This window comes from Quercus lobata, chromosome 2 (genome assembly GCF_001633185.2).
Source record: "Quercus lobata isolate SW786 chromosome 2, ValleyOak3.0 Primary Assembly, whole genome shotgun sequence".
Classification (NCBI taxonomy): domain Eukaryota; kingdom Viridiplantae; phylum Streptophyta; class Magnoliopsida; order Fagales; family Fagaceae; genus Quercus; species Quercus lobata.
Window position 1 is genome coordinate 58,874,718 of NC_044905.1, and position 19,101 is coordinate 58,893,818.

General features: G+C 35.5%; 1 pseudogene; it reads left to right on the plus strand.

The window, feature by feature from the left end:
* Nucleotides 1-17,406: 17,406 nt before the first annotated feature.
* Nucleotides 17,407-17,956, plus strand: LOC115967374 (annotated as a pseudogene).
* Nucleotides 17,957-19,101: the final 1,145 nt, after the last annotated feature.

Genomic DNA, 19,101 nt, shown 5'->3' on the forward strand with positions numbered 1-19,101 from the left:
GCTAAATTTGCAGTTGAAGTTTAATCTCCTAGATGGTAGATCTATGCTAACCTTCCTATGATTGGACACTTGGACTGTCTTGTTCCAATTTATGATTTAGGCTAATTTTATTTGTCTAATGATGTTTAAGGATTGCATGGGAAAGGACTCTGAAGAAAATGTTGAATTTCCATCACATGCTGGAAGTTTGGTGGAGCACTTACCACCAAATAGAGAAACTCCAGTCATACCACTTATTAGTGACACAAAACGTGATGACATGAGTGCTATTTTTAATGGTGGAACACAAGCATTAGGCTGTGGAAGGGTCAAGTTCTCAGATCGTGGAACCAATTATAGTCCACTAAGCCGAGACCACTCACAACGAGAGGAGCATACAGAATATTATGTCAATGGGACTGAAGACAGGGAAATGTCATCAGATATGGCTGGTGACTTGTCAAATGATTTTGCGAACACATTTATGATTGATGAAGAGATGAGCTCGAACAGAAGACGATAAATAATTATGATTTTTTTCCTGCTAGAAGGTACTATATGCATTTGCTTTTGCTTAATGCACTTGCTTTTGTATGTGCATGATCTTTATTTTGCATTTCATAGTATACAATGATCTTTTTTCAAAGTTAGAATTATCTGCAGTGTGACTTTGTTCTGTCAATAAATTTTCTTTGGGTAGTTTGGGGTTTGTAATTTGATGCCTTCATGAATTACATTCATTTAATTGAAAGCATGCAAGCCCATGTAGGTATTCCTTAACTTTGCAGGCACATCAATATATATATAAAAGCAGAGACCTCATGTGAGAGTGCATGAGGTCCTGCCATGTGGCACTCTAATATTGCATTTAATCTTTTTTACCTTTTTCCATTAAATTCTTTTTACTGTTACCCAATAAATCATAGTAACTTATTTTTACTATTATATAAATATAGCATTTTTTACCTCTTTTTATTAAGTTTTTTTTTTTTTACTGTTACCCAATAGATCATAGTAACTTATTGCATTTAACATTTTTTTACCTTTTTTCATTAAGTTTTTTTTTACTGTTGCCTAATAAATCATAGTAACTTATTTTTACTAGCATTTTTTACCTCTTTTTATTAAGTTTTTTTTACTGTTACCCAATAGATCATAGTGACTTATTTTTACTATTATATTGATATGAACTGTTCTTGAAAATTAGACCAATTAGACCAAAAGTTATTCACTATAAAATGGATTACCTTTTAAAAGTAGATCAAGCCTTATGAAAAACTCAGGCCCAGTTCTTACTTTACATATTATGACCCAAGTTTGACCATTCCCACGTGTAAATCAAAGAAAAAACTTTTACCCTCTTACAAATTCTCTTCTTCCTCCCTCACGTATAAATGATACTTCTAGAAAATCTCATTCTCATGAAATATCTCTTCATTTTCCCCAATTTCAATTCAATATGCTTTTGTCTATTAATAATATTCTATGCAATTTATGCAGACAAATTCTCTGTCATCGACCAGTGCAACAAAAATATATATAAATCTTGAGTTCCCTCAGGTTGCTGAAATAATTGACAAATGCATATTTCTAAAATTTATAATAACAAAAAAAGTCTAATAAATAGCATATACTATCTCACAAAATGCCATTAACTTAATATTTTCTTTTAAAAAATTCAATGATAGGAATGGTCAAAAACATAATCCTATACAAGAAATACCAAAAATACATGCAAAACAATTTTCATAGGAGGATTTCTCTTTAAATAATATGAAGACAATAGTAGAGATAAAATGCATTGAATGAGATCCTACGAAATAGGTTTGTTAATTATTTCAAATTATACTCATCATTTATGTAAAAAAAATAATAATACATCATATTATTTACATTAAAAAAATAATACATATTAATTTCAAAGTTCATTGCAAGATGTGAACTGCTAGGGTATTGCAATAATAAGTAACATTGATACAACAATGGGTTGGTATTACATTTTGTGCGTACTTTGTGAAAGGAAAGTCAAATTACAAGTAGGATCATTTTGGTGTGCAAAATGTAAAACAAAAATAAATCTTTCTATCCCAAAGTTAGAGGCACTCACATTAACTACATACTCTCCAAATATTTATAATATATTTATCTCACTATAACTACTATATATATACAATTGCAAACTATTTCAGATACAAGATTCAAATTGAAGTTTTTAATGCAACTAACAAAACAAAGTTTGTGATATTTGATCGAGATGCCGAGAAAATCCTAAATAAATCTACAAGATTGAGATCTTGCTGAAAAATAAACTAAGATACAACTTATTTAAATTATTGTAAAAATATTGATATTGGAGAAGGAATCCCACGTGATTTGAAAAAAAAAAAAAAAAAATTGGAAAAAAATGGATTTCTCTACTTCATTTGAATGAATTCAATCTAAAATATGGTTTTGAAAATTACATAGTTGCTAAGATTTTTGATGCGCCTTCAAATGATAAAAAGGTATGGAAGAAGAAAAAAAAAAACACAATTCAACATGCTATATTAATTCTTTTTGCTGCACTATTCCAAAATTAACAAAAAAAAATTATAAAAAACTGTCACATCATTGAAATTTAATATAAATGATACCTATGAAAAATCTTAGCGACAAAGTCCAAACTTTGTAAGATCTAATCAAGAATCTCTCGGTGCCAATTCATTAGTAATTAACACAAATGATGCAACAAAAAGAAAAAATGATGAAAGCTCAAAAATTGAACAAATATGGATGGACTAAATTTCAAATGATGAAGATGGAGAAACTGATGATGACAACAAGCGTCACCATACCACAATAACAAAGCATTGAAGAAAAAAAAATTCGAAATGAAACTTTTTATTACATCACATAATAAAAATCAATAATATAGAATGAATTAATATGCTTTTATCAACTTTTATTATACAATATTACTCCAAGTTTTTTTCATTATTGCTTATTACTTAAACAAAATAATTATAATAGATATATGTGAGCAATTTATAATTGTTACTTTTTATGATGAACTCATTACTAACAAAGTTTTATAATAAATATGCTATAAAATATGTATAATATTATCCAAAAAACAAATTTACATAAAACATTATAACATTATTCGTGCATCGCACGGGAAACTTACTAGTTAAGGATAAAGATAAGTGTAACATTGTTAAAAAATGTGAATGTGGAGTATCTATTTGAGTTCTTTTGATACTTGTTAAATTTATTTGAAAAAAAAAAAAACACTTCTGAGACAATTAATGTTGAGGTTACTCTATTGAATATTTGATGCAGCAAATCTTTACTGGGTACTTTATTGAATATTTGATGCACTTGTATCAATTACTAGACAAGAGTCCATTCTCATACCTATTCCTCATTCATTTTTGTTACAACACCGAAAGAAGAAAAGGCAAAAATATTTTTTTATTAGTATAATGGGAAAAGACAAGAAGAAAATAAATAAATGGCTGTTATTTTTGGGCAAAAGCCCAAAGAAAACATCAAAAATCAAAAAGTCAGGAACATAGCTTGAATTTTATGCGTGTGTTTTGATACACAATTCTCTTGAGTGTCCCTTTTGTTTGACTCAAGGTTCAGGTAAATATTGCCCCATGATGCGCCAATTATGTTACTAGGCTACAAGCTAGGATATCTTGACAAAATGATCGAAAATAACAGATTTACTAATGTAAGCAGTATTTTTCCAGAATTATATTATATTAAAAATTATAATATAATTTTCACAAAATAAAGAAAATCATATGTCAATCAAAACCTATCATGTGCTGAAAGTTCAATTAGTGTATAAAACACCTTGAACGTTTAGACCCCCAATTTACAAATTACCAATTCAAGCTTAATATCAAACAATTGATGTGCGGAATATGAACATAAGCTTAATATATAATTGATAAAAAATCTAAACCAAATAAAATCACATCCACAGTAGAAATTAAATGGCAAAGATTAGGGGAAGAGAGATGCAAATACAAGGACAACACAACGATGTGTTATCGAAGAGGAAACCGAAGCCCTCGGCGTAAAACCTCTCCGCCGCCCTCCAAGCGGTAAATAATCCACTAAAGAATGTAGTTGGGATACATGAACAGCAGAAGACCCTCCAGGCCTAATCTACCCAATGTACCTAAGCCCTCCAAGCTCCTACTCCAACGAGGTTACGCCAAACCTATTTCTTCTTTAGCTTACCGGATTCCGCTACTTGACCATAGCATCAACTAATATGAAATTGATCATTTCTTAACTGCTTCCCAAATCACCAAATGGCCTTCTCACAGATATGGGTATGGTGAGAAAAGCTTTTGGTAATGTACCTCTCAAGGATGTAACAATGGAGAGGAAGAGAGTAAAGGAATTTGAAGAGTCTCTATGTGAAGATTGTGGATGAATCAATCTTGTTTTTCTCTAGGGTTTCTCTCTTAAAATTCTCTCTGGAAGCTCTCTATATTTCGTGGGTATAAGGGTTTATATATAGTGGGGTGAGAAAGGAATGGGAAGAGTCAGTTTTTCCTAAACAGGGTGGTCTGGCGACTTGGCCTCGCAACTGGACTGAGTCGCGAGTTCAAGTCGCGAGCTAATGGCCTGGCCATCCTGGGACTTTTGTCCTGTAGTGCAACAGCTGGCATAACTCTTTAGCTCCCCTGCATGCTTCGCATGTGTGCCAGCTTTGGCGGCTTGCCAGTCACGAGTCAGCTGCGAGCCCCAGCCGCGATTCTCTGCATCCTTGCACAACCTTGAGCATTTCTTCACACTCTCTCACTCATTACCCTTACATGATTCCCACCTAAATACAAGGTTACTAATTGCTAAAATACAAACAAATTTGGCACGGAATAAAGCCAACAAGATGGTTGATAAAATTCAACCTTACATGTGCTAAACGAGATTAGTGCCAACATGGATTTATTATTAAAGTCAACTATAGACACATGCATGGTGAATGACAAATGGAATGATAATTGTATCAAAGTAATCAAATAACATACCTCCTAGCAAGGGGACCTGCCTCCACCGGCGGTTGTGGCGACCTCGTAACAGGGCATATAAGTGGGAACCTTGAATACGCCCATAGCTGCACCAACATCAGTGCTCCTCCAAACTGCTTCGCCTTCATCTCTGATGCCTTGCATAGGTGCCTGTACAGCCAGGCTAATGCTCCACTGCCCCAACTATACTTCTTCGCATCGCTAATTGGGTTCAGGAACTGTAGAGGCATCACCGACACCCGGTCTACTGACTTATCCATAAACAAAATCGACCCCAACCACACCAGTATGTGATAGCGCGCATGTTACTGCACTACCTCGTCAATAGCATCCGTAGGTAGGGGACCTCTAAACTGTTCCTTCAGCCAGCTGACTCTTATCATCGCCCTAGCAAGGATAGACATGTTCTCATGGGGATGCGGTACGGGGTCTGGAGGACGATGACCCAGTAACTCACGGCACAACGCAGGCCAATCCAGCTTCACACCCCCAGTCAGGCAACCCATCAACAGGAACCCCTAGCATCACCTCAATGTCTTGTAAGGTGATAGCCATCTCTCCATGCGGTAAGTGGAACGTGTGCGTCTCCGGACGCCAACGCTCAACCAGTGCTGTGATCAATGCGTGATCAAGTTCCATGTTTGGAACCTTAAATAACCCTTTCAAACCCGCCTCAGCTACGTAATGGGCAATCCGTGGGTCTAGCCCATGCCGGGGTAACTCGCAAGATCGACGTCTACACTTTAGCACGCCTGGCACTACCTGCACACGAAAGAGCGTTGTCTTAGGATAGTGCACAAAAAATAACTATAAGAATGCTACATAATAATAATATGCAAGAAACAGTAGGTTCATCTCTAGTTACGAACATTTTGCGATATGTTAGTTAAGATGTTAACTGGTTATTCACTCAGCTCAATAGTAGATAGGATCAACTCAAGATCAATGACATTGTTTAAAATTAGCATTATGTTTCGGAAAATAATGGCAGCAGGTTCATTTTAATTGATTACTATAACTTTTAAATGAGATCTACTAATACTGAATATACCTTTTCATCAACCACTACTGATGTTTAATATTTTTTTTAGCATTAGTAGTTTCGCAATCATTTTCTCTTTGGATTAAATAAAATTCTGCCTAAACCAAAACAGTAATGATACCATTTCCAACTTCTATTTTCAAATAATCAATGAACCCTACAGAAAGAAAAATTAATGACTTCGACACATCCGAAGTTCAATACAACTACGTACCTGACCGGCGGCAGGCGTCTCCTACAGTGCCATGGATCGATGAGCCAGCTGCTGCGTCAACTGTGTACCAACCATGGGTCCAGGGTCCATATTTGGCAATTGCTGCATATCTGACACGCATGCAATCTAGTTAATAAACCATTGATCGCAGGCAAACATTAACAATATAGCCAGGACTTGCAATTATGAACATTCATAATTTTCAATACACCTAGGACTTGCAAAAAACATAGAACTTGCATATTAACTATGAAAGTATCATAACAACTAACATGCAACTTTAGACAGAAAACATGCATGAGGTTAAAATTGAACATGCATGAGGTTCAAATATGGCAGAACAGAATTTCCATCAGAACCAATCACCATGAAATTTGGAGGGGAAACTTACTATAGAAATTATGTTTTTAAACTGTCAAGACCATTACATATATGAAGACGATGGACATACTTAAGATTCAGGTAAAAGATAACAACAATTCAGGTTGAATTCCCGCATATCAACACCAGGACTAAACTAAAACCAATAAAGTCCACTGCAGTGGATGTTTAACTTAGGACTTTATCAGAGCCAGATTATAATCATACAACCCAAACCCATGTGCTTTATAAACATATAAAAAGGACGTAAAATAGGTTGTTCACTTATACGGAGTCAAGGAAAGGTGATTGGTAGGCAATGCAATGAAAGTTTAGCTCATACTTACACCCCCCCCCCCTTTTTTTGAGTCTCAACTAACTCAAGAGTGAGTACATATGTAGCTATAGCTTTTAAACTCAAAGTTTGAATCCAATATGGTGTGCATTGTACTTACCTTTACAAAATAGGTTTACATTTAAAAAAAGAAAAAGCACTAGAGTTTAAACCTAAAAATATTCTATCTTGTCATTTGTATACATCTATATCCTATCTTGTTAGCTCTCAAGCTTGAGTATCATTTTAAGAGTATAAACACGTATACTTTTTTAATGCAGGTATTCATTATCATTTGAACAAATTTATTTTGATGAGCCGGTTAGGTGACAAAAAATTAATGTTGTTTAAGGCTTATAGTCATCTCTTGACCAAAGAGGGGTGAAATAGATGGTCCTATGCTAAGAAAAAGATGCGTACAGAACATATGGCACAGAAAATGCACTGTATATGTACTCTCCATACAACTATCATTTAAGACGTTTTCTTCCTCTTTTTAAACTTGTGATGATTGAAGCATTCTCATTGATGTAGTGAAAAGAAACTTATATATAATTGATGTAGCAAAAAAGTATTAACTTTCTATCTGATAAATGCAACAATAGGCATTAAGAGGAAAGATGCAACAGCAAAATAATGGAGAATAGAAAAAGAAAGGTTGAAACTTCAAAGGATGAGTTGAAGGGTTCAAGACTAAAGAAGTCTGAATTTCTTTGACATTACGTGGCAAAAACTTTATACTAACGCTCTTAAGAGACTAGTTTGCAATAGCCCATTAGGAAACTTACATTGTCAACCCTTCATTACACAAAGCCTTCTAATCTTTGCCATTGATGCACATTCAAGGTCATATTTAAATTACCAACATAAGAAATACATCAAGAATATATAGCCATATTAGAAGTTTTTACTATGTTTAAAATAGAATTCTAGCTTGCATGAAAACGTGCAAGAACTTTCACACAAAGCAACGGGTCATTACTTTTTTGAAGCAATTTAAAGAGATTTTGCAGAAACAATTCAATGTTGTTCCCAGTACCTTGTTCTAATAATCATCCTTTCATTTTATTTTTAGTTCAGAATATTTACTAAAGCTTCATCTAACCACTCACTTGTCAAATTGATGTATCCACAAGATCATTCTCAACTATTGGATTGCCCCACTGGTCAAAGAAGATTACTTTTTGTGATGTTTGTGCTACTGAAAGGTTCTATACCTTTCTCTCTGCAAGCCATTTTTCCTTAGTACCAATGGCCTGACTGATTAAGATGAGAAACTCACTGCTGCGCTTAGATATACTAAAAAGGTTGTATATAGTGCATAAGGCTTCCCACTTCTATAAGGTCTATGACAGGTGGTTGGTAGATAGTCTTACCCCTAATTTTGAAGAGGCAACCACACAAATCGAAAAGCCTACAGCAGCTCAATATTTTACATAGTATACAAGATCATCAAACCAAACTAAACTTTTTTGCATTACAATTCAGTCTTTCAAGATTCATAATAAGAAACTTGGATGGAATGTGGAGTACATGCTATCTAAAATGCAATCCCATTGTCAAAAGCATCCACAAAGTCGGGTCATGAAAGTGAAGCCTCTAGCTACCTTTCAAGATGAATATTATTTTTTAAATCATAAAATTCAGGCTAGCTATACCTTTTGTTAGAGAAATCAAGAAACCCAATTGAGACACAATTCACATTTCCTGCCATAAGATGTGTCTATAGCTTTATTGAGTCTCTAGTCAGTTTATTATGAGTATGTGGAAAAATTATATTTTAAAGCTCCTACTTTAAGAGAACAAATTAGACCCACAATCCATATTAAAGCCCAAATACAATATAGTTCCAGGGTAAAGATTAGATTTTTTTTGTTTTTTTTAACTTTCTGTTGAAATAAACTATATGAATTAAAAAGAAATTTTCCCTAATACATGCCAACTGTATTTTACATGAATTTGTGCCCTAGTTACGCATCAAAACCCAGTTCAAAACCAAACCCAACAAAGCTCAAACAGCAACAATAATAATGAATAGAGAAAAATCTAACAGAGAAAAACTGAAGAAGCCACACTCAAATCAGAGTACATGCACAAGCCACACTTAACTCAGATTAAATGCAAGGGGAAAAAAATTGAACTCAGCATTTACAAATTACCTTAATACGTTTCTAATCCTTTAACTCTGAAGATGGATTGGGTTGACTTTCTGCTATGGTGAGGGTTATGGTGAGAGTTTTGGGTGTGGGTTTGCGTTGTGCTTCGGCCTACGGGTAGAAATAAGAGAACTTCAAGATGCGAACTTCGCTTTCTCTACTCTGAACGTATTGAGGGTGGGAGACAACAGATTAAGAGTGGGACACAGAACGAATTGAGGGTGGCTACTGATCAGACTAAGGGAAGGAGACAAACTGTTTTGGAGACGTTACATTCAAAATTGCAATTTACTCTGCACATAACTCGGTTTCTCCATTGCCGAGTTACAAACAGTAACGGGGGAATATTTTATTGCCCAAAAGCCACGCTGGATTGCCAGTGTGGCAGGAACCTGCCTATAACTCGGCCTTAGCATAATCGAGTACTTTTAATAACTCGATTTTAGGGTCATCGAGTATTGAAACAGGAGCACGCCCCTAAATAGTTTGCGAACAGGGGCATTATGCCAAATATTTTGCCAAATAGGGGCAAAAGGCTAGATTCTCCGAAAAAGACCACAGTTTTACCTGAAACAACTGAGCCATAAGATTAGAATCACTTCGAATATGCTGCTGGAAAGCTCTAGGGTTCATAGCAAACCCATCTGGATTAAAGCTCGAATTATTGGTAGGTGCACTAAAATAATTTCAAATAATAAGGGTCAGAATAAAGCTTTAGATTCCTATTTAGTACATAACAATTATTGAGATCAAATTACAAAAGGAAAATTAAAAAACAGCATAATAAAAAACAAATTAAAGAGATCTCACCTCCACTTCAAGCAAAGCTTTCACATTCTCAACCTATTGAAACAAACCCAGATTTCAAAAAAGCCAAAAAGAAGAGTTCTATCAAATTATTTACAATGACATATATAAATATACACACACATGTATGCATGCACATATGTGAATAAATGTTCCCTTCACTAATACCATGATTTACAAATTCAGATGGGGTGCTGACCCTAATGCATTACACGCTTATGTTGTCTTGTATAGTGTCTGGTATGTGGGGGAGGGGGTACTGCATCTCCTTAGGTCAGGCTCCTTGCATTGTTGCAAAGATGAAGTTACAACCAAACAATGGATTGAATGAATTCTAATACCAACCATAATAGTGTCACGAAATTATTCATTACATTAAATGACTTGTCATACCATGCGTCCAGCTTTGTGTCCTGCTTTATGACCACCTGTCCCATAAGGAGGTGTTTTTGTTGTGCGTTTAGGTCGACCTTGTGGGGGTGAGTGTAACCCAACTACTTGCTCATTCTCGACATGTACATCTAGCTGTTTCGCTTGAATCCCAACAACTAAAGATACTACAACTGCCAGGGAGGATGGTGTAGCAGATGAAACGTGAGTGAGGCCTGTAGTCATAGGATCTGTATGCAATCCAGGAGTGGGCATGAATGACATGGAGTCACTATGGGGTGGTACATGGTCTATATGATCAATGCTGTACGAGGGGGATTCAATGTGCATGACATGAGGGGTCTAATTGAAATCAATGCCAAGATCAAAGGATGGCGGAGTAAGTGAAAGATGAGCAGGGTCAGAAAATGTACGTGGGGTGGGTGAAGGGATCTCGGGGTGAGAAGATGCATGAGCAGTGGGTACAGGGTTCTCTAGGTCAAGAAATGCATGAGTAGTATGTGGAGGGATCTTTGGGGAAGGAGATGCATGGGGAGGTGGAGGGAACTCTGGGGCAAAAGATGCATGTGGGGGTGGAGGGGGATTCGGCCTACTCATAACCTGATGGGGTACAGCACGCTGAACATGCCTATGGCTGGCAAAAGTTGAGCTCGTGCTTGGTCGTCCAGCATCTTCTGGCGTTTCTGGAATTGCCCCATCGGTATCTTCCAAGGGAAGATGGGTAGCTACCAGTGAAGGCGATCCACTACCTTAAGCACAGCTATAATCTGCTTGTACTCAGGACTGCCTACTACATAACGCATCAACATCTACTTGTGATTGGCAACCTGCAAGTAAATAAATACAATTAGTACATCTAACACAAAAATGTTAATACGTAACAAAATTTGAAAAAAAAGGTCGAAACGATTACCGTAATAAGAAGTGTGGCGCTAGTGTGGTCAACAAACCTCCAAGTGACCCTACCGTACCAGTGGAAGTATGGATGATCACTCGACATAGCACCCTTTAGTCGTGCTCCATGACATAGTAATTGTGCTCGACCATTCCATACTTGGATATGGCCAAGATGTTTGGCCCTCCAATTCACTTTGGTCTTCCCTCTCAGGTCTATGGCATGAAGGGCATCATTAGTATCAACATCGATGGGAATTTCCTGTACCATCCCAAACTGACAAAGAACACAATCCGGTGTATGTTTCTCTACTAGCCAGAAACATACAAGCGGCACCCTCGCCGTCCACATGTCCCTTCCTGTGAAACAAAACGCAAGCAGGTGACCTAATTCAACTTCATATGGTTGCCACACCACTTGATATAGCCAAAAAAAGGGGCAGCACATTATGCAATGTTCCATTATTTTCAACTATGAGATATTTTACAACAGCATACACTATTCATAAACATTACAAGAAACACAATTTGGGTACCTGGTTGGGATGTATAGAATCTAGAAGCTGACGGTACCGGACCAAACAGATCTCAGCAGGGCTATTCTTCGTGCTCACGATCCAAACCACCTACAATTAAGAAAGAGGGAGTCTATCTATCAATTATGCAATCTAATAAAAAAGAAAAAGGAATTGTATGCTGATGGAAGGTTAAAAAAATCCATATTGTTTATTTTTCTTTCAAATACTACTACTATACTACATAAGCATCCTTAGTTGTAGAATAATACTTGAATAATGCTAAGTTCAATTATTTTTTTACCAACTTAAGTATTTGGGACAAGTAGGTCTAGACTTCTTTATCCGAAGACATAAATTTAATTGGTGAGAGAAAGGGAGAGAGAGAGACTATAATAAAATGGTTTTTTGTTCATCATTCAATGATTATAATTTTGTTGGCACGCTAGCTCACAAAATAATGATTACTTCTTATAGACTAGCAAGAGTGAAAAAAAAAAAAAAAAAAAAACTTTATTTTAATTCTTTTCCTTATCAATAGTTGTGGAATTCAATTAATTTTTTTCCTATGCTATTTATCCACAAAACTCAACAAAATTATTCCAACAAAAGGATGAGTTATGAAAGAAATAAAAAGAGAAGAAGAAATTGAAAGAAAGTATCTAATTAGCAAAAAATAAAACTGAGAGAGAGATACAAGCTTTGTTTCATATATATGGTCCATTCTTCCTACAATATTCTAATTTAGAACTTCCCATTCATGAAGCGTTGTATCATATATAGCTGAAAGGAAAAATTAATAAGATACAAGCTTCATTATCTCAAATTAGATAGCACTGGAATAATTAATACTTGGAATTGAGAATTTGAAGTAATCAACAACAATAAATGATGGGTAATCGTAAATTTAACATTACATACCACTAAGTTTATACCAATAAATGATTATCTAAACATATGATTAGTGGTGGAGTTAGAAATTAATAACACTTTTATTATACATCAATCATAACATATGACCTCAGTGGTTGTAAAATAATATATAAAAATAAATAAAAATCCTATTACTTTTCAAAATTTGAGGAATATCAAGGTTAAAATTTTATTTTCTATGTCTAACAATGTGTCATGTCGTTTAAAATTATGGATCCATTTCCAATAGAGAGAATCGGTCAAGGAAGAGACTTACATAATGGACAATGGAGAAGGTGCTAATGGTGGGCCATATGCATCATCTGGTGGGAGGTCCATCCATGGGCACAAAAATGGAAATCTGAACCATGCCCAATATTGAACCAGTATCAAGGCCCTACTAATCTGATTGGCACCTCTGTCGGTTGCCCTGCACAACTCTTTGTACAACTATGCAAGGCAAGCGCTGCCCCAACTGTACCGAGGTGGATTGCGAAGGTCCCTCAACATCTGCAACCACATCGTATGCACCCTATCGCCAGACTTGCTGGCGAAAATTGTGTCCCCTAGGAGTGCTAGAATATAACACCATGCATACTGAAGCACAACAACCTCTGTTACACCATCGGGCAACCCTTGGTCAACTTTTTCAAGTAGCTTGTTAATTTGGATCCTTTGTCCTTGAAGCACCATAGGATTAGTAACAATTCCAAGCATATTCTGACATTCATGAGCCCACCCCAAGTCACAAGTTCCAACAATTGCCTCACCATCGATTAGAATCCCCAAAATAACCCCCACATCTTGTAATGTGATCTTCATCTCACCATGTAGCAGGTGGAAGGTGTGGGTTTTAGGCCGCCATCGCTCAACAAAGGCTATCAAGTTGTGATCAATCTCTCTAGATGGGGTCCTATGCAGCCCCTCTAATCCAGTTCTCTTGACAATGTCGAGGACACGATCATCCACAATCGGGCGTCGTTTTCGGAACTCATCATTACGACCACAGCATTTCAATGCCCTCGGAACCTGCACATGATAGAACCATGGTGATGAGATGCAATATGTCATAACCTTTTTATATATTATTGTAGCTATTATTCCAAAAAAACAAAAATAAAATGGTTATCAAGGGAAATTAAAAATATCATCCCAAAAAAAAAAAAGCAACAAAGGGAGAAAATAAAAGGATGCAATGCACTTGATACATTTGTTTTTAGCCGTTTATCCTGCTACTTAAGCCGTGCATGCTATTGTGTAAACAAAGGGAAGCAGCAACCATGAAAAGCACGGCAACAGAGGCAACATAAAACATTTCAAAGAGCATGAAGATTTAGAATCAAAGAACAGAGAGAAAATTTCCTAAATGCTAGCCACCAGCCAATTAATTTTTGTGTGATATTTCCTCTCTGTCGTACACCTATTGTTTCTCTCCTAAATGCATATTAACACACACAAAACAAAGAGCATACTAATTCACATTTAAGCGCTGACTGTTACATACTAGTGTGTGTGGAGTGTGTTTGTCACGCCAGTTGATTTCAAGTATAATTTTGAAATTGTTGATTCCAAAATTATAATTTAAGGCCGTGTGTCCGTATGTGTGCAACAAACCTTACATACAACAGAAAAAATCACTCTTCCACACACAAATTGGCAAAACACATGTACACCACACACACACACAATAAATCTTAAACCCATCACACACTTTCAGAAACCCTATTCAAACTAAGCTAGTTCACAGCCATACCCATACAGAAATCCACATGTTCCAGAAAAAAAAACTCCCAAACTTAGTTGCCTAGGACCTCCAATCTGAGAGAGTTGATCTAGAATAGGGTATATGGGCATTTTAGAGAAAATAGACTTAGGTTGGGTTCAGTTTTTAGAGTGATGCCTAGTCTGCTAAGTCCAACTCCAACCCATTCCGAGAACTGATGTTTAAACACAAAATCCTATTTTAAATAAATCTCAACCCATTCACTCAACAAGCTCCTCACACTAATCCTATTTTACTTTTATAAATTTTTGAAGTGGGGAATGGCCAAATGGGGACCCATAGAGCTTAATTTCAACTAGACCTTTGTGAAAATTTCTATCATGCCAGCTATTCCTTTTTTCAATCCCATCTTGGAGACTTTGACGAGTAATGGGAAGAGTATAAAGTATAAAGTATAAAGTATATGTAATTTGCCAATTTATTTTTTTATTTTCTTCATGTCCAAGGTTTTTTTTGTCCCTTACTAGAAATAGAAAATGAATTGAATTCAACATGTTTTTTAATAAATTTTTTTGTTGCACTAAGCCACTGACATTGAACAATACATGATAGGTGGGCTTTGCACCCAATATAACCCTATCTAATTTACCACTAGTTTTGATGGGCTATGGAGGCCCAATTAGTGATGGGCATGAATCTGGTTTTATTATTATTATTATTATTATTATTATTATTATATAGGTAGGGCATGAATCTGTGTAACCTTTATGTAAGGGTGTGCAACAGTCAACCAATCTAACTCAACCCAACTAATGGGCATGACTATGCATTCAAAGCTAGTAATACCATTGACAAACTTAGAATTTTAGAAATGAAAAAAAAAAATCAACATAATGTAAAAGGATAAGAAGAGAATATAGAAATTCAGCAGGTAGTCGGTTTTAATTTTAGCTCGCCTTCCCAAACAGTGCACGATCGATGTTCTTTTAGAAACCTTAACACCGAACGCACAATGGGACTAGGACCGAACTCATCAACCTCCTTAGCAGAAACAGCAGCCATACTGCACGAAGTTTAGGGAGTCAAGAGTAATATAAGCACATGTTCAAGATAAATTGGCAAGGATCTCAATGTATAGCCTAATTTCTTGCACAAACAATAAGTATGACAATCAACCACAGGGAATAAAGATACATATAAAAAACTTAGTATGCTGCCAACAATTGTAAAAGCAAAGCTTTATGTTAAAATTAAAGAAAGAAAGCTTAATTTGTAGCACAATTCTGACACCGAACTCTTTTATGTTTATTATGCTTATTATGAAACCCAATTCTGACACCCCAACCCCTCACCCTTCTTTCTCTAATTATGAGAGAAGTTGGGGGACCTCCTGTTAAACTTTTAACCACTCAATATATTAGGTGATTAATTTACAAAACCAAAAATAGTCAAAACTAGAACACTGACCTCTCTCTCTCTCTCTCTCTCTCCTTAATATATATTTCCTCTTTTCTTCTTAAAAAGCAAGAAAAATAAATAAATGATGTGACAAGAGTTAGCTACAGACTAGTGCTCGTGTTCCCACGGCCAGGATATACAAATTGGCTTAAAATATTTGGTCTGTCACAGACAGAAACAATTAAAATCTATTACTGCATAACAAATCAGGGTGCTTTACATCTAGTTGTTCAAACTTTAAAGGAATTCAGAATCAGTTTTACTATTTCCATGGAAGTGTGATGAAATGAGCTTCACTTGTGCCAAATATATACCACAAAATTTGATTTGGACTTAACCTATAGGAATCAAGTAACAAAATTTGTTCTACATAGATGGAAAAAATATATATATACCACATATTTGATGCTCAAATATTTTGATTAAGAAAAAGTAAAAGGGATTAACAGATCATGCAAGGATCAACCCCTTTTTCTCAACAATGAAACAACTTTATACAGATGATCCAAAGCCACCATGATAAACCATCAAAAAAAGTTGCCATATTTTTTAAAATGATCTTGAAATGATCATAAACCCAAAACCTTCTACATCGATCTAAAACACCCAGATTCTATTCCTCAACATATTTGGAATAAAAAACATTTCTACAATAATGACCAGCAAAATCAGAAACCCAATGTCATATAAAAATAATAATAATAAAACAAAGTTTGCCCAGAAAATTTTACTTCTACCACATAAAATCATAAACAAACAAACAAATAGCACTAAAAAAACAAAAAAGTTTCAAACACCAACGGAGAGAGAGAGAGAGAGAGAGAGAGAGAGAGAGAGAGAGAGAGAGAGAGAGAGAGACGTGGAGTCCCTACCAGTGAAGCCACCCAAAATCAATGTCTGAGGGAGAAAAAGACGGAGCGACGGAACGAGGCTGAGCAACGGAGCGAGGCGGAGCGACGGAGCGAAGAGTCTTTGAAGACTGAGAGGGAATGAGACTAAGAAAGACCGTGAAGTTTGAAGCAGAGGGAAAACCCAATTTGAAGAGTGAGAATGAGAGAGAAAACCAAGTTTGAAGAGTGAGAGTGAGAGACTGTGAGAAGACTCGGTGTGTTTGAGTTTGAGTGTGTTTCAGTTTAAGTGATCTGTGTTTTGAGTGATCTGGACACGTGCAGGGCTGAAATGAAATCGAGTTCAGAAAACTCGGTTTCCATTTAAACTAAATTGAGTCCAAAGGACTCAATTTCCTTTGAACCAAACCCAGTCCAATAAACTTGAGTTCTGTGCCTATGTGGACCAGATGTCCACCTCAGCTGTTGCCGCGATGGAAAAATCAAGTAAGTTATACTCGATTTATAACTCCAAAATTGAGTCCTTTGCTCTCAAGTTGTTAGATACCAAATCAGTTTCAAAAGTCTGCGAACTAACAAAATAGTTTGCCTTTTAGTGTTATTTTCAAAAAAAAATCCCCAGAATCCTGTCAGAACCTAATACACACAAAAATTCACAAAACCCTCCATGGATATCCTAGCCTCCTAGCGTTTCCTTACTAGTTTCCCAACAAACCCAGTGAATCCAAAACTTTGTCAGTCATGGCCATCCTCTCTGTTTATGAAGAGATCATTCTTGCTGAGAAAGAAGCCGAGGCCAAAAAGTCAGAGGAGGAGGGGAAGCAGCAGAAAGAGAACAAACCTGTTTCTAACAAAGACAACGGCCTAGATATAGAGAATTATTCATGGGATCAATCCCTTTAAGAAGTCACTGTAAACGTACCAGTACCACAAGGCACTAAATCCAGCCTTCTTTTGTGTGACATAAAGACGAACTTTGAAGGTTGGGCTCAAGGGTCAGCTTGTCTGACTTGGACTCCGAGACCCGTTCTTTTGTGAGATCAGAGCGAGTAGTGAAAATCTTTGTTGAAGGGTTATCCAGAGATTGACACAAAAAGCTGAACCGGAGCCAAGCAAGTTGTCTGACTCGGACTCCGAGACCCGTTCTGCAGTGGAGAAGACGATGTTTGATCAGACGCAGAAACAGAAGGGACTTCCAACAAGCGATGAGATTAAACAAGGACAGCTGATGAAACAATTCATGGCTCAGAATCCCAACATGAAATTCCCCCCAGGAGCTCAGTTCATGTGAGATTAGGAAGACAACGAAAAGATTTGATCTTTTTAGTTCGTAGTAGATGTTTATGGCTATATGTAGTTCTAATTTTTATTGCTTTCGTTTAGGATTAAGGATTTGTTTACAAGTTTAACCATTGTGATCGTGTGCTATTCAATATCAATTGTGGGCATTTCAGATTTATCAAACTTCAATTTTTGGTTGGATTTATTATAATCTGTAATCTTTTTAGCTCGTAGATTAGGGATTTGTTTACAGATTTAAGCTTGAGATCATATGCTATACAGTATCAATTGGGGGGTTTTCAAATTTATCAAAGTTCAATTCTTGGTTGGATTTTTTTTTTTTTGGGTACTTTCATTAAACATAGAACAAAAGGCAAATACATCAGGTTCAGCAGCAATGCTGGATGGCCAACTTAGTGGTTGGATTTATAATAATAATCTGTAATCTGATATATATGAGAACAAGTTTTATATTAGCTATTAGTAACATTGTAATTTTTTGGCTAAATTTAAGCCTGGTTAGATGCACTGACCATCCAATTTGCATTGTATACTGATTTAATTCTTTATGTACTGTGTGGGTACATTGAATTTTGAGGGAATAGACTATAGAGTGTAATTATATAAAGAGAGCTTGCATAAATTTATAGAGTGGTGATAATTAGAAATTATTTGTAATTGTAAAATTGTGTATGACAATGAATAACTCAACGTATGCAATAATAATTAGTAAAATTTATAAAAACTAATAATATCTTGCCTTAATGTAAAAGAAAAAACATTTTAAGGCTCCACGCAAAGATTGATATTTTTTTTTTTTTGGTTTAATAATAGAATTTTAGTTGAAGTATATAAATATGGTAAAGTTTAGATATTGTTTCTTAGATTCCCTTCTTAAAATTCAACCATGTGACTTTTTTCTCATAAGATGGAATAATAATTAGTAAAATTTATAAAAACTAGTAAATATCATGCCTTAATGTAAAAGAAAAAGCATTTAAGGCTCCATGCAAAGATTGATATTTTTTTTTTTTTTTTGTTTAATAATAGAATTTTAGTTGAAGTATATAAATATGGTAAAGCTTAGATATTGTTTCTTAGGTTTCCTTCTTAAAATTCAACCATGTGGCTTTTTTCTCATAAGATGGAAGTGTA